At 46.8% G+C, this 16,026-nt stretch overlaps 1 protein-coding gene across 1 annotated transcript in view; it reads right to left on the reverse strand.

Moving 5' to 3' along the window:
• TTC39C (tetratricopeptide repeat domain 39C) overlaps positions 1 to 16,026 on the reverse strand; it is a 65,993-nt gene that overhangs the window by 49,108 nt on the left and 859 nt on the right. The gene's annotated exons all lie outside the window — the stretch shown is intronic.

Raw genomic sequence — 16,026 nt, forward strand, 5'->3', positions numbered from 1 at the left:
TCACTAGAATACCAATAATTAATAATCTTTCCAATTTCACATTTAAATAATTCTTCCCACAGATGATGCTATATCAAGGGTGGACAATAATTGTTAATGGGGGTCCACTCCAAGATTTTGGCAAGTGATCAAGGGCTGCATTTCTACTGAGGGGCTGTGGGGTCTGGGACAGAGGTTGGGTGCAAAAGGGAGTTTGGGGAACGGTACTGGGGTGCAGGAGGGAGTGTGGAGTCTGAAAGGGAGTTTAGGTGAAGGAGGGGATTGTGAACTCGGGCAGAGGCTTGGGTGCAGAGTCCAGAAGGGGGTAAAGGTTCAGGAGAGGATTCTGGCCTGGGGGAGGGCCTCTAGGAGAGGGTGCAAAGTCTGGGAGGGACTTGTGACCTGGGTTAAGGAGTTGCAGAGGGTTTGGGTGGTGACCTGGGGCAGGGGACTGGGATGCCCGGTCAGGGAAAGGATGTACATCCCGGTGTTGGAGGTAGCAGAGAAAGAGACTTGCAGCACAGCGGTGGCAACCTCGGTGGCGAAGAGGATGGTGCCGGCAAGAAGGCTGGTGATGGAGGAGAAGGACTGCAAGGTCTATCAGACTTTGCTCATGCCTTCCTCGGTGCCGATGGGTCCAGTGCCAGGGAGGGAAAGGGGGGCCCATGCCGGTGCAGATGGCAGTATCAGTGCCGAGGACTGCGGTGGCTGGTTCTTTGTAGAGGCAGCTGCTGGTGCCAATGATGCCTTCGGTGCTGGGTGCTGAGAGTCGGAATGGATTTTCAGGTCCAAGTGAGCCTTTGGGTGAGCGGAGATGGAGCCGGACGTACAAGGCTTGTCTGCACTGCTGACCCTAGTTATGGGCACCAATGGCAAGGAGCGTGCCAGACACATGAGCTTCTTTGACAAAGACTCTGTAGCTGGAAAAGAGGCCCTGCGTTTTTGGGGCCAAGAAGGATCAGAAGGAGCCACAGACAATGTAGAGTCTGAAGGCTGGAACGCTTTGTCAAACAGGAGCATGCGAAGTCGCATTTCTCTGTCTCGGCAAGCCCTGGCAGTGAGCTTTGAATAGCACAGGCCCTTTTGTGGTACATGTGCCTTTCCCAGGCATCTTATGCAAGAGGAGTGCCCATCTGATGCTGGCATGGGTTTGCAGCACGAATCATATACCGTATTTTCCGGCGTATAGGGCGACTGGGCGTATAAGACGACCCCCTATCTTTTTAATTAAAAGATAGGGTTTCATCTTATACCCCAGCGCCCCTCCGCCTCCTTTGCTCCCGGTGTCCCTGGTCTGCTGGAGATGGTCCCCAGCAGACCAGAGGCACCGGGAGCAAAGCCGCCAGGAGCGCCTGGGCTACCCCCCCCCCCCGGAGCCCCTCCGTGGCTTTGAAAGCCTCGGGGGAAGCCGGCGGGGGGGGCATCCCAGGCGCGCATGGGTTGCCCCCCCGCCGGAGCCCCTCCGCGGCTTTGAAAGCCTCGGGGGAAGCCGGCGGGGGGGCATCCCAGGCGCGCCTGGGATGCCCCGCCGCCGGCTTCCCCCGAGGCTTTCAAAGCCGCGGAGGGGCTCCGGCGGTGGGGCATCCGGCGTACAAGACGACCCCCGATTTTTGGGGGATGTTTTTTAACTTCAGAGGTCGTCTTGTACGCCGGAATATACGGTATTTAAAAACTCAGTAAAGCTGTTACTGTGTGAAGGGGATGACCGCGTTCCCCTCAAAATAACAAATTGTCCTTTTCTTCTACCTTTCTCTTACTACTTCTCTCGCTCTCTGTTTTTTCTAAAACAAACAAACGGATGCTTAATGGAAAAAAAAGAAGGCCTTAATTTAAAAAAAAAAAAAATGGAGGGTAACTATAACAAGAACTAACTAGGATTTTCTTATTCTGACTAAACAGGCTGAGGAGAGGAGTTCACTCCGTCTGCAACCGAGAGTGGCAACAAAGGAACTGACGGGAGCCAGTCCACGTATATGAGGAAAATGGCACAAATGGCACGAGACGGTAACTGTGCACGCGCAGTCCGGCTGACTACTGCTCTTCAAATTCTCAATCTGCAGAGCTGGGACAAGCCCGACACCTACAGTGGAGTACCCATGGTTACATCACTCAAAGAAGAAATGCTATTTATATCAGAAGTTCACTTTTAGTAATGAAATCTTAACTTTCAATATATATATTAATTTTGTCTAATGCTTTAGGAGAAAAGTTTCCCCTAAAGAATTATCCTTTCTGCTCCTATTTTAAACTATGTACAGTATTTTGGAAGGAATGGACGCTTTAGGTTAAAACGAATGCAACAATTAAGACATTTTAAGAAGCGATCATAAAAATTATACGTAGGCTTAGTCAAATCCATGCCTATGTACATCTGTATATTCTATTGTTGTAAAAATATTTTGTTTTATAGCTCCTTACAGAAATTAAGTACATTTGTAACATGTAGGTTTAATGCATGATCGCCTCAGCAGAGTCTACACTGACTTTCAAACAGTATTTACATACAGTACCACATTATACGGAAGGAAGCTACCATTCAAGTTCCAGTTGCCTCTAAAGCAAGTGACAACTTGAATAGCTTTAAAATCTGAAAGCCATGGCAAGAAAGCACTGAAAATTCAGGCCAGTGACCGCCAGAATAACTAACAGTATATCAACAGTAAAGCAGTAGTACAGTAAAAAGATAACTCCACAGTTATGGAAGTTGAAAGACTGTAACTTTTAGTTTTAAGTCATGTCTTTTGTAATATGGATTTCAAGAGAATCGGACATACATTTAGGCTGTGTCTACATTGGCACCCTTTTCCGTAAAAGGGATGCTAATGAGACACTTCGGAATTGCAAATGCCACGGGGGATTTAAATATCCCCCGCGGCATTTGCATGAACATGGCTGCCGCTTTTTTCCGGCTCTGGGTTTTGCCGGAGAAAAGTGCCAGTTTCGACAGGATCTTGCGGAAAATAAACCCTTTTCCGGAAGATCCCTTATTCCTACTTGAAAGTAAGAATAAGGGATTTTCCGGAAAAGGGTTTATTTTCCGCAAGATCCCGTCTAGACTGGCGCTTTTCTCCGGCAAAACCCCGAGCCGGAAAAAAGCGGCAGCCATGTTCATGCAAATGCCGCGGGGGATATTTAAATCCCCCGTGGCATTTGCAATTCCGAAGTGTCTCATTAGCATCCCTTTTACGGAAAAGGGTGCCAATGTAGACACAGCCTTACTGAAACTACTGCATTATATGTGCAAAGTCTTAAAACAAGAGTCCCTAGAATAATTTTGATATGGCAAATTAAATGTGACATTTTCTCCAAAGAAGCTGATGGGAAGATATTAAATTGTGACACCTTACATGGGCTAAATGTGTATTCTCATTGATTTAAGGTTATTTTTTAAACCTGACTGACGGCTTCAAGTGTCTGGGTGAAAGATCCTGTATTCTCAAAACCTGAATTTATTTCTTGAGTGAGGTTGAAAGATCAGCTTCCCTTAGCTCCTAGTAAATTAAAAGGCCTGCTTTCCACCAGAATCTTTAAGGCACTTCTCTGGGTCTCTTCATGACAGAGGCTCATCTCTCATATTTCTGCAGGGGCATGAAGCTTCTCAGAGCACAGCTCCCTAACTTCCTTTCCCATTAAATTCTACATTTCTACTCCTCATCCCATTTTTATTGCTCAGAAAAAAAAAATCTTTCCTACTTTTCTCATGTCTGTACTTTCTGTTTCGTACTTCCCCTAATTGTGGACTTCTCCTCTGTCTCTCTTCTTACTGCTACAAGAGAGGGATTACTTTTTGCTGGTCTGGATGTGGGTTACCAATGCCATCCAGAGCATGGGCAGAAACCATACCTTTTACACTGTTCTGATGCTGCTCAAAGTCAAAAAGACAAACACAAGGAAGGGGAAATGAATTTGGGTTAGTTTTAAGCTCAAGTCCCACTGATCAAGCCTATAAAACTCTGAACTCCCAACGAGAGCCACTAAGTTATCAGTTATTTCAACTGATTGCCCTCTTTTCCTCGAACTTAAGAAAGTCTTTCAACTTTTTCCACGACTAGTCAGGGGGCGCAGGGTGGGGGTGGGCAGCCCTCAGAGCTTCATCCTCCAACAGCCTACAGGGAGGGCACTGGAAGTGGGAGCAGCCTCTGGAGCCCGGACCCTCCCCAGAGAGCTCGGATGTGGTGTGCAGGGGAATCGCTAGAGAAAGGAAATCGCAGCACCCGGAGCCTCAAACCTCCCCCCAACAACCTGCAAAAGTCACTGGAGGCCAGGGGCAGCCCCCCAGAGCCTCACCCCACAGACAGCCTGCAGGCTGAGGGGGCCACTAGAGGGAGGCATCTGAAGGGGGCAGCCCCCAGAGCCTGGCACCTCTCCAGACAGCCTCTAGACTCCGGTGGGGGAGGGAGGGTGCACTGGAGGACGATGTAGCCCCCAGAGCGTCATCCCCCCCAGACAGTCTGCAGACCACAGAAGGGCATTGCAAAATGGGGCCCTCCTTGAGCCAGCTCCCCACCATAATCTGCAGGCCAGGGCAACCCCTGAAGCTGGACCCCTCAACCCTGACTGCCTATGGAGGGGCCTTTGGAGAGGGGAGAAGCCCTCAGAGCCTTCTCTCCCCACACATACAGCCTGCAGGAGGGGCACTAAATGCCAAGACCAGCCCCCACAGCCTAACACCCAGGCAGACAGCCTGCTGGCCACCAGGAGCCCTGAGGGATGAAGCAGTCCACTGAGCATTGCCAGACCCCCAAAGTGCCCCCCCAAACAGGCTGTAGGAAGGAGGTGCCCACTGGGGGTAGCCCCTGACGTGCTGCCCCTCCCCCCCAGAACAGCTGGAGGCCAAGGGGCATCCTGCAGAGCATCCCCCCCCCCCAACAGGCTGCAGGACAGGGGGTCACTGCCCAAGCAACATCCGCCTCAGAGAAATTGCTGTCCTCCCTTCCCAACCTGCAATTTCTCTGAGGCGGATGTTGCTTGGGCAGTGACCCCCTGTCCTGCAGCCTGTTGGGGGTGGGGACCAGCCCCTAGCCTGTAGCTGTCCTCCCTTCCCAACCTGCTATAGGCTAGGGGCTGGTCCCCACCCCCGACAGGCTGCAGGTGGGGATGGCAGCTGGAGGCCAAGGCCAGCTCACAGATTTCCCCCCCCCCCCCACTCCTCCCTTGGGGAGGAACCACCCTCCAGGTAACACAGCCCTGGCCCCTCGGGAGGAGCCACCACCACAGCAGCTCACCCACTCCACAGGCAGCCCTGATAACCTCCCCCCACCTTGAGCCCTGCACCTCCCACCTGCCCTGACTTCTGTACCCCCTCTCTTTTCCTCTGCCCTGAGCCCCTCCACTCCTGCCTCTCCTTACCCCTGAAACTTCATTCCAGCATTTTTTTCCTTCATTTAAAAAAAAAATAGTCATAAAATGTAAAATGTACATGCTTTATTTTTAAAAAATTACTTCAGTTAAGCAACATCATGTACATCTGCTAGTCACATAATATATCTTACATATGCACAATTGCTACTTTTCATGACCAGTAGATACCAAAGTGATTTATTGTATAGTCAAAGCCATGTCCATCACCTGGAAAATTTTGTTCAGATGTTAGTATTACTGATTCCAGTGACAGTATTCAGGTACCACCAGTGTTCCCTGTGAGCTGAGCACTTGGGACAGCCATCCAGAAGAGATTTAGGTGCTGCCCAGCTGATTAGCAGAGTGCCCACAGTTGATACCATGTGTTTCCACTGGTGGTACACATCTGTACTTGTCTTAGTTCACATTACAAAATGTATTTCTGGATGAAAAAAATAAAAGGAACACGGGATATCACTAGAACAGGTTTTCCAAGTGTGGTCAGCAGACCACTAGTGGTTCGTGGCTCGAATGCAGACCCCTCTCCCTATGCAGGCTTGGAGCACCAGCTCCAGCTTCCGGGCTCATGGGAGGTGAAGAACGCCCAGACCAGACCCAGCATCCAAGAGTTGCCCCGGCTCCCAACCTGCCATCCCTGGGCAACATAGGGACCCCCGTGCAGAGCCGAGGCCCCCCTGCCACAGGATTGAGGCCCTGCTCCCACATGTGTGCCACTGCTGTTCCAACTGCCATGGCGGCATGCGGTGGTCTGGGGAAGAAGGAAGCAGTGGGGTGGGGGAATCCGCTTCAAGTGCCCCTGAGAGCCACCCTGGCTCCCCACCCACTTCCACTGAGCAGAACAGGGACCCCACACAGAGCCACAGGACTGAGGTCCCACCCACACACTTCTTCTGCTCCACCTATCGGCAGGCGGGCATCCACAGGTGGGGGGGGAGGAACAGGCTGCTCTGCCCCTAGGGCCTGGCCAGGAACGTCCCTGAGCAGGCGCCACCGTGCAAGATGGAAAGGGGGGGAATCTGGGGTGTCAAAGGTTGGGGAGGTAATGAGGCAGTAGGGGAGCTGGGAGAGGAGGAGGAGGAAATAGGGTGGGGGAGTCTGCCCTCGGTGCCTCAGAGCTGTCGTGGCTCCCTGCCCACCACCAAGGGCAGCAGAGGGACCCCACACAGAACCAGGACCCCACCATGGGAGGGGTGGGGGAATGGGGATCAGAGGCGAGAGAAGCCAGGGCAAGGAGGCAATGGGGGAATTGGGGTCTGAGATGTGATGGGGTCAGGCTCAAAGATTGTAGGACCTGGGGGCACATGGTAAAGTGTGACCCCACCCCACAGGCAAGACTGTGCAAGGAACAGACCACAGGATCTGCCCAAAACTCAACCCATGCCAAGGAACGGGGCACAGACAGAGCGCAAGCCCTGGACTATTACAGGGGGAGAGCAGGCCTGGCTTGCTTTGAGGGAGGACAAGGATGCCCGGGTCAGTCTGTTGCTCTGAAATCACCCCCTGCTCCAACAAACCTGACCCTCCCACCCCTAGCTGAGGACAGAACATCACCCTTTTAGCATCACATCAGAGAACTGAGGTCAGTGTCAACCAACAGTTCTTCCTGAAACTCACTGAATGACTGTGCAGTGCTGCTTTTACACAGTGCCATCCCAGAGGTAGCTGCATCTCAGCATTGAGCAGGGAATCCCTGCCTAAACAACTCCACTGCCCCACCCAAGGGACAACTGCTTCTTTGCACCAGGTGAGAGATCCCTGTATAGCCAGCACTAGTGTCAATGCTGCACAGTCCCTGGCTTGCACTCTTACCCCCTCCTGCCCAGATCCTGCACCCCATCCCTATCCCACTCTGTGGAAGCCCTGTCCCACACATTGAACCCCTTTTTTGTCCCCTAGAGCCTAGGGGGTCCCCACAAATCCATTAACTCAGGAAACCCCAAAAAGTAAATCTGGCCTATGGGAAGTCCTGAACCTCAATTCTCCCTATCCCTTTCCATTGCCTCATTGGGCTGGAGGGCCAAGAGTGAGATGTCTCACATCATTGAAGGTCAGGGGCTTTTGGGGGAGTGTTTTTGCTTCTCACTTGTGTGATCCCCAACTGATTTTTCTGTGGGTCAGTGGCCTCTGACCCAAAAAAAGTTCCCCATCCTTGCCATAAATAAAGAAAATATTGAAACCTTGTGTGTTGAACATAAATTAATATTTTACTTTATTTAAAATGAGGTTTGATAAACTAACATGAGAAGGTTAAAATGCTTAACCTGTTTAATCATTTAAATTAAACCATTATCCTTAGCTGCAGCACTAGCAAAATGGCTCGGGCATACTTATGCAATTAATGGTGAGTTTCCATTAGCAACTGGTGGTCCGTGGAAAGGTTTGCATTGAACCAGGTGGTCCACAGACCAAACAATTTGAGAACCATTGCACTAGAACCTAGTTTCTGTAATATACATATGTGGTCCAGTTTCAATAAATAGCATTGAAAAGATACGTCTCTTAATTAACTTTGCAATGTATTGTGCATACTGCAGAAAATCAGCCTCCCACACATCGGCACTAGATGAAAGACACAGAGATCATTCTTCTAGTAAAAACCACCCATACAGAAAGAGAAAAACAGAAGGAATTAGTTTCCACTCAAGCTAAAAGTAGCTTTAAAAAATTAGAAGAAATTTTTTTTTTTTTTTTTTGAAAACTGGTCCTGCGGCTTTGAAGTACTCCTTCCTCTTCCTCCCTCCGCCCACCCTTGCTGCTTCTTTCTGGTAGAGGCAGCAAGAGGGGGGAGCAACTAGTCATTCACATCCCTATTCATTTCAATAAGTTTTTTCCCATTTCTAACTACATCGGAATAATTCATCCAGAGAGCACAAGCTCAAGGAATAAGCCAAAGAGCAAGAATGATTTCACTGCTCTTTGCCCAACTGGCCAGAAGTAAAGAGGTTGTTGTCTCTATAACGGCCTCCTCTGGAACTGGTGTCAATAAGGTAAGAAGGCAAAGGTGCTCCTAAACAGAGCAGAGAGGAACAGAAAGTGGCTGGACCAAATGAAGGACATTTTACGTCTAGTTGACACTGCAGGGAAGGAGGTGCGGGGTGGGGGGGAAAGGGAGAAGGAAGATTTATAGCTTGGTCGGTTTTGGAGAAGATCCCTCTGTGAATGAGCTGTCAACATTCACACTCACACCCATGGAATCAGAGCAGGACTGAGTTTTTTTTATGATCCTCTGTATTACACTAGTCAGCTTTTTCCTTCAGGGCAGGAAAGGAATTTTACCCCTCACTACCAGATAAGCAGTGGTTAGAAACAGAGTTTTGCTTTCCCCACATCAGGTTCCAGACCCAACGGGATAGACATGGAGTTTAAGTTAAAATGTTGTAAGTCAGTAATTAAAAATAACAGCTGCCCAGAAATAGGTACTCCTTACAGAAGTGATAAAGTTATTAAAAATAAAAAGGAATGGAAAGGGATTTATAAGATAGCACCCCTTAATGTTAGGGTAGTGAGATTTGGGGCTCAGTGTCTGGTACAGCAGGGAATCAACTCCCCTCTTTTTTCCAGCCACTTAACACTCATATGTACAGGTTGGGAAGAGCTGACAGCAGCTCCCCCCAGAAAGGGGAAACAATTAAGGAATGATGACATGCACTATGTGATTTGTTGTCAGGTATTCCCAAATATTTTAAGTGAACAAAACTGCAGCCTAAGTAAACCACATCCATTGCCACCTAGCTTTCTTCCAGAGTGGCTAGGTCACAATGTTGCAACATCCTACTACAAAAGCAATGCCTTTGCAATTTAAAAGAATGAGATGGATACTATACTTCATTGTAACATTAGCAACTTTACTTTTTTTTAAATGTAATGAAGTAGAATTACAGTAGAATCTCAGAATTATGACACTAGTTATGAATTGACCAACTATAGCTCATTTGTAATCAGAGGTATGCTATCAGACAACAGTGGAGACAAAAAAAACCCACCCCCACACTACATTACTGTGTTATACAAACTAAAAACAATAACAGGAAAGCAGCATTCTTCTTCTGCATAGCAAAGTTTCAAAGCTGTCTGAAATCAATGTTCAGTTGTACACTTTTGAAAGAATGAGCGCAACATTTTATTCAGAGTTACAAACAACCTTCATTGATAGACTCATGGAGATTAGGTCCATCAATTAGCCAGAATGGGTAGGAATGGTGTCCCTAGCCTCTGTTTCTCAGGGGAAGAATCACGTGAGGACTACCTGTTGTGATCCCTCCCCTCTGGGACATCTGGTATTGGCCACTGTCGGCAGACAGGATACTAGGCTGGATGGACCGTTGGTCTGACTCAGTATGGCTGTTCTTATGTTACAACCACTTTGGGAATGAACTCTGAGGTTATACTGTACTCCTCTCACTTTTATTTTTAATCTTTTCACTTGTCTTTACCCTGCTTTTCACACAGATCATGGTGCTGTTTTCCTGTGTGTCTTCTCCTTTGTTGCCACTATCCCCTCAGACCTTCTCCCATGCTGTCTCCCCTATAATCTCTTTTCCCCCACAAACTTTATTACATTTTCTTATGTTATATTTATCTTTCCTCACTTCTTCCCCAGGCACCCACCTACAGCTTGAAATTTTTATCACATCTCTTAGCAAAACAATTAAGCAGGAACAACACCCAAGTAAGAAGCCAAACACCTTTTTTTGCTAAGAAAGGGAAGGTTGCTGGATTCTTAACAAGATGCTGTCCCTGGACCTACTTGGAAGCTTCATCTTTCACATTAGTTTCCAGTTAGGAGTCACATTTAAAGAACCTTCCTCTCTCCAGTGTGATTAGCAAAGGAGAAAAAAATCACTAACAGGTGTGTTGTGTGCAAGACACGAGAAGTCATTCTTCCGCTCTACTCTGCGCTGGTTAAGCCTCAATTGGAGTATTGTGTCCAGTTCTGGGCACCGCATTTCAAGAAAGATGGAGAAATTGGAGAGGGTCCAGAGAATGATTAAAGGTCTAGAGAACATGACCTATGAGGGAAGGCTGAAGGAATTGGATTTGTTTAGTTTAGAAAAGAGAACATTAAGAGGGGACATGATAGCAGTTTTCAGATATCGAACAGGGTGTCATAAGGAGGAGGGAGAAAACTTGTTCATCTTGGCCTATGAGGATAAAACAAGAAGCAATGGGCTTAAACTGCAGCAAGGGAGGTTTAGGTTGGACATTAGAAAAAAGTTCCTGTCAGGGTGGTCAAACACTGGAATAAATTGCCCAGGGAGGTTGTGGAATCCCCATCTCTGGAGATATTTAAGAGTAGGTTAGATAAATGTCTATCAGGGATGGTCTAGACAGTATTTGGTGCTGCCATGAGGGCAGGGGACTGGACTCGATGACATCTCAAGGTCCCTTCCAGTCCTAGTATTCTATGATTCTCTCTATGTTTAAGCCTATCTGATGCTACCAGGTTGGTACTCTGACACTCTCTCATCCCACAGCCTTTGATTCTGGTGCCCTTTTCCAATTACTAGATTTCCAGGTCTAATTCCATTTTGCTTTCACAAGTACAAGAATGAAGTTAACCTGTTTGTATTATTTTCAGTGTTGGTCAAAAACCTCTGAACAGCTTCAGTTAAATCTGAGTAATTTTTTATTCAGGGGCAATCTTACAAAATTATAGTAGAACCTTAGAGTTATGAAAGCCTGAGGAATGGAAGTTGTTCATAACTCTGAAGAAAGCATTACTTTTTTTCTTTCAAAAGTTTACAACTGAACATTAACTTAATACAGCTTTGAAACTTTACTGAAAAAGTGAAGCAGCATTTTTTTTCTGCACAGTATTTTATGTTTAATGCAGAACTGTACTGTATGTATTTTAAATCTCTGCTACTGCCATTGCCTACTTCCAGTTCCAACAAGACGTGTGGTTGATTGGTCAGTTTGTAACTGAGGTTATACTGCACAAGTATCCAACAGAGGCACTGGAGCTGTCTAATGAATTAAGGCAACACGTAATCAGTTTATATTTGGTTCATGATTGTTTAAAATGTCGCCATGGCAACCACTATTGCTAGAATTTAAGCTTTTATTTAAAAAAAACTGCAGACATTGATTAAACTCATCCTGGAAAACTGTCTCCTCATGAACAGCAAACTCCTTTTTCAAGCCTTGAGGGTCCCCCTCTGTCAGGTGTGCTTTAACATATGGCAAGTCACAAGTTTTGTCCTAACAAGATGCCAATAAGTTTACAAAAGCAGTCATTCCAGTTGCAATTATTTGCATGACCTGACATGTGGTACATTAGTTCAACTGCCTAGTTTGTTTGTTCTCCAAATAGATATATACAGATATACACAGAAACAAAAAAGTTCTTTCTTTAATAGCTATTCACAATACTGAGGAAAAATAAGCCTTCTTGTGAATCAGGTCAGTGGTTCTCAATGAAGGGTAGGTGTACCCTTACTTGGAGGTCTTCTACGGGGGTACATCAATTCATCTAGATATTTGCCTAATTTTACTATAGCATATAGAAAAAGCTCTGGCAAAGTCAGTACAAACTACTATTTCATATAGACAATTACTTGTCCATACTACACTTACATGTAAGTACCATATTTATATTTCAATAAATTTATTTCACAATTACATAGTAAAAATTAGAGAGCAAGAAATTTTTCAGTAAGTGTGCTGTGACTTGTATTTTTATGTCTGCTTGTGTAAGGAAGCAGTTTTTAAGGGGTAAAATTTAGGGGCAAATACAAGACAAATTATATTCCTGAAGGAGTTCAGCACAGTTGGGAAAGGCTGAGAGTCACTTAGTTCAAGGAAGTATTCATTGAGAGCCAACATAGTATTACTATGGTAATATGCAAGGAGGTCTAGTTAGGAAGGAAAATTGGTTTGGAACTGAAATCCTAACTGGGCTGTAGGTAGGAGGAAGGGAGCAAGAAAGATCCCAACTAATTTGGGATGATGTACTTAGTAGCACATTATGTTCCTAAAGACTGATTATAAATTCATAGGTTAGAGGCCTCAATTAATATGCTTCATGGGATCTTCCAGAAGCCAAGTGATGAAAGAAACTAAACACAATAGTTTCATTTCTGAAGAGCAGTTTCAAATTAGTTAGGTCAAAGCATTTGCTGCATAATTCAATTTTCAAATAGGGAGTTTCCATAAGAAACACGGATTTCTGCTTCACTCTCTTTCTGAAACCAATCAAGAAGGGGGATGTCAATGTGTAGTCAAGTACATGATTAACCAATAACCCTGGGCTTATCGACTACACACACTCTCTCCACCCCCCAATAAAGGGGAGAAAGTGAGAGCTAGTGGTGTGGAGAGCTGGCTCCCCACAAGCATCAGATCCATGGAGCTGTCTACTCCCCCACCACCACCACGCACGTCCCAGGGCTACTGCCTCTGATAGAGGCAGCAGCGCAAAGGGTGAAGGGGGCAGGCAGGAGTTGGTGCATGCAGGAAGCTGGCTTTCAAGCCATCTCCCCATGCATATCAGCTCACAGGAGCTGCTTCCTTCCTCCCCGTGCTGCTGGCTCTTTATGCATGAATCTACACTGTAGAGCTGAACTAGAAATAAGATACAGTAATTCCTCATTTAACACGTGCCCGCTTAACACGTTTTCACGATAGCACGATTTTTTTTTAGGGAATGTTTTTTGAATTATACAACTGTCCCTGGAATAACATGATTTCTCCAACTGGCCTGTCGCTGGCAGCTGCAGGGGGCTTCCCCCACCTCTCTACAAAGCGGAAGAGGGTTCGCCGCTCACCACACCTTTCCCCGCTGACTCCCCCTCGCCGGACGCCTTGCCCCCCTCTCCTCCGCCCCCTCCTTGCAGGCCGGCGGCTGGGTTTCCCCAGCTGGCCCGTCACCGGCGGCTGTGTGGGGCTTCCCCCACCTCCCTGCAAAGTGGTGGAGGGTTTCCCCCCTTGCCGGATGCAGCGCAGATCCCAGCAGACCCATCACAAGGGCATACTCCCACCCAATCCCCCTCTTCTCTCCTCCTCTTCCCTTCCCCAAAGCCAAACACCTCCCCTACCTGCTGTAACCATTCCCCTTTTTTCCCCCCAACCTTATGTCCCGGTCCCAACAGACACCACCGCTTGAAACGCAATCCCCACCTTTTTCATTATTGTCAATGAGAAAATTGACCCCACATAACACATTTTCACTTAACACAATCATTTTCTGAAACATATCTATAGTGTTAAATGAGGGATTACTATACACAATTGATGTAGCTGAGTTTGCATAGCTTATTTCAAAATAGCTTATTTTGAAATAGGGAGCGTCTACACAGCGCTTATTTCGAGCTAGAACACACTTCCTCTGACTTGCCTTATTCTGCATACAATGAGGGTTTCAGGAGTTGGAGTAGGAAGTCCTCTAGCTTGACAGTATCTTGACACTATTTCAAAATAATTGCCTGCTGTGTAGACACGAACTAAGTTATTTGGGAATATCACTAGTTATTCTGAAATAGTGTTGCAGTGTAGACCTATCAGAGGCAGCAGCACAAGGGGGCAGGCACAAGCCAACATGCATGGGGAGCTGGCTTTTAAGTTGGCTCCATGGAGCCCCCACCTTCCATGCCCCGTTGCTGCCTCTAATAGAGGCAGCAGCAGAGCAGGCGGTGGAGCAGGGGAGGCTGCTCCATAGGATGCCATCACAGACCCTGTCCACAGAGGCAGCAGCACAGGACAGCAGGCAGGAGCCATTCTGCACAGAGAGCCGGTTTTTAAACTGGCTCCCCTCACAAGGTGGCAGGGTGTTCCCTGGAGTGGGGCCAGGAGTGCACTGGCTGCCAGCCCTGCACCAGGGACTAACAAATTGTAATGTAAACGATAATATTTTATGCAGTTACACAACTATTAAATTAATCACTATCTAACATCTCTAATCCAGAAGCCATTTGAAAAATGACACAGACCTGTTTCTGAATCTTAAACTAGCTGGCTAGACAGCACTCTAAACAATTTCTATCATAGCTAAAATACTTATTTGAAGAAACACACATAAATAAATATGCAAAATGCACATGCACCTTAACAGTTTTCTGAGTGACACTGATGTCAGTAAGATTAAGACCCATCTCTAAATTTGACAAACAACAGGCTTGTCAATGCAGCAAAATGCTGTTCTTTGGAAATAGCACTCCCAATAGGAGTTAATTTAGAATTAGCTATGCATTTCAAGCACACAAGAACAAAAATATATTGCTTAATGACTAACAGGTACATGGAAGTTAATGATGTTTATTCAGTCCCAGTTAGTAAGAATATACCCAACACAAATGTACAAAAAAGGAAAATTGATAGAAAAACAGTCTAAAATTTTATTTATATATATATATATATATATATATATATATATATATATACACACACACACACACACTCCCCCCACCCCCAGCTAGAAATCTAAAGATTATGGTTAAAAAGTCAACCTTGAATATTCCCTTCCCTCCCATATTCATCTCTACATTCTGATCAGTTCTATTATTTAGGAACAAAATATTTAAAAGATATGGACTTCTGCAGTTAAAGTTGCAAGGCTAGAAATTCTTAACCTATGGATTCATAATATAAGCAAGAGTGATAAACCCTGATCCAGGCAAATGTAGTTTATTTAAGCAATCTGTGTAACTAAATTTTCCTTCGTTATAAATTATTACTATTTAAGCATCAATGAGAAAACTAAATCAACAGATTTTAATGAAAGACTTTAGAAACAAAATAGCCCTGTAACAAGATGAACAATCGGAACACACAACTTGAAACCGGAGCACAGTATAAACCAGTGGTTCCCAACGAAGTGCCCGCGGGTGCCATGGCGCCCGCCGGGGCATTTGTGTGCACCAGCAGACAACCTGGACCGGCCCCACCCGCGGCGCACGGGAGGCGCCGGCCTCAGGCGCTCGACACACACCGGCGCCGGGTGCACGGCAGTCGGGCGGCCCTAGCCCCAGGGCATATGCAGGCACTCGGGCGCGCGGCGCTCGAGCAGTGCCGGTGCCAGCCCCAGGCGCACGGCTTGGGCGGCAGCGCCGGCCCCGGGCACAAGGCGCGCCCGGGGCCGAGGCCGCCCCAAGCAAGGCGCTCGGGCGGCCCCAGCCCCGGCCCTAGGGCACATGCCGGCGCCGGGTGCAAGGGCATCCCAGTTCCCTGGCGTGCTCCCGGACGCGCGGCCCCGCCCCCAGGCGCCCGGCGCATGAGTGGCACCCACTCCCGGGAGCCTCTAAAGGTTGGGACCACTGGTATAAACTAATTTTAATGCCCCAGTTTTTTAGTGCTTAAGTTTTCATACACCAGTCCACTCAAAAATTTGCATCAGATTTTAGTTTTTGTAAAGGAAAAAATAAGGATCACTATGATGTACTTGCAACACAGGCTTATTTTTAAAGTCTATTTAGGTCTCAAGTGAATTGTGCTGTACAGAGAACAGCACTGTTGTGCATATACGTTTTGAAAACAAAGTCTATCCAGTTGGATTCATTATGGAACTGGGTAATTTCTCTCACCTATGCAGGAAACATAACTATCTTAAGACTAGTGTAGTAAACATCCGCTGTTATTATAGTCAAGGAATCTCTGAAAGAGACCTCTTTGTTAATCTAAATACAACGCGTTGTACAGATTGTCTAGTTATTTTGTGGCTCATCGCAGTAGCATTCAAACACTTCTGTTTAT

Source organism: Pelodiscus sinensis, chromosome 2 (assembly GCF_049634645.1).
Source record: "Pelodiscus sinensis isolate JC-2024 chromosome 2, ASM4963464v1, whole genome shotgun sequence".
Lineage (NCBI taxonomy): Eukaryota > Metazoa > Chordata > Testudines > Trionychidae > Pelodiscus > Pelodiscus sinensis.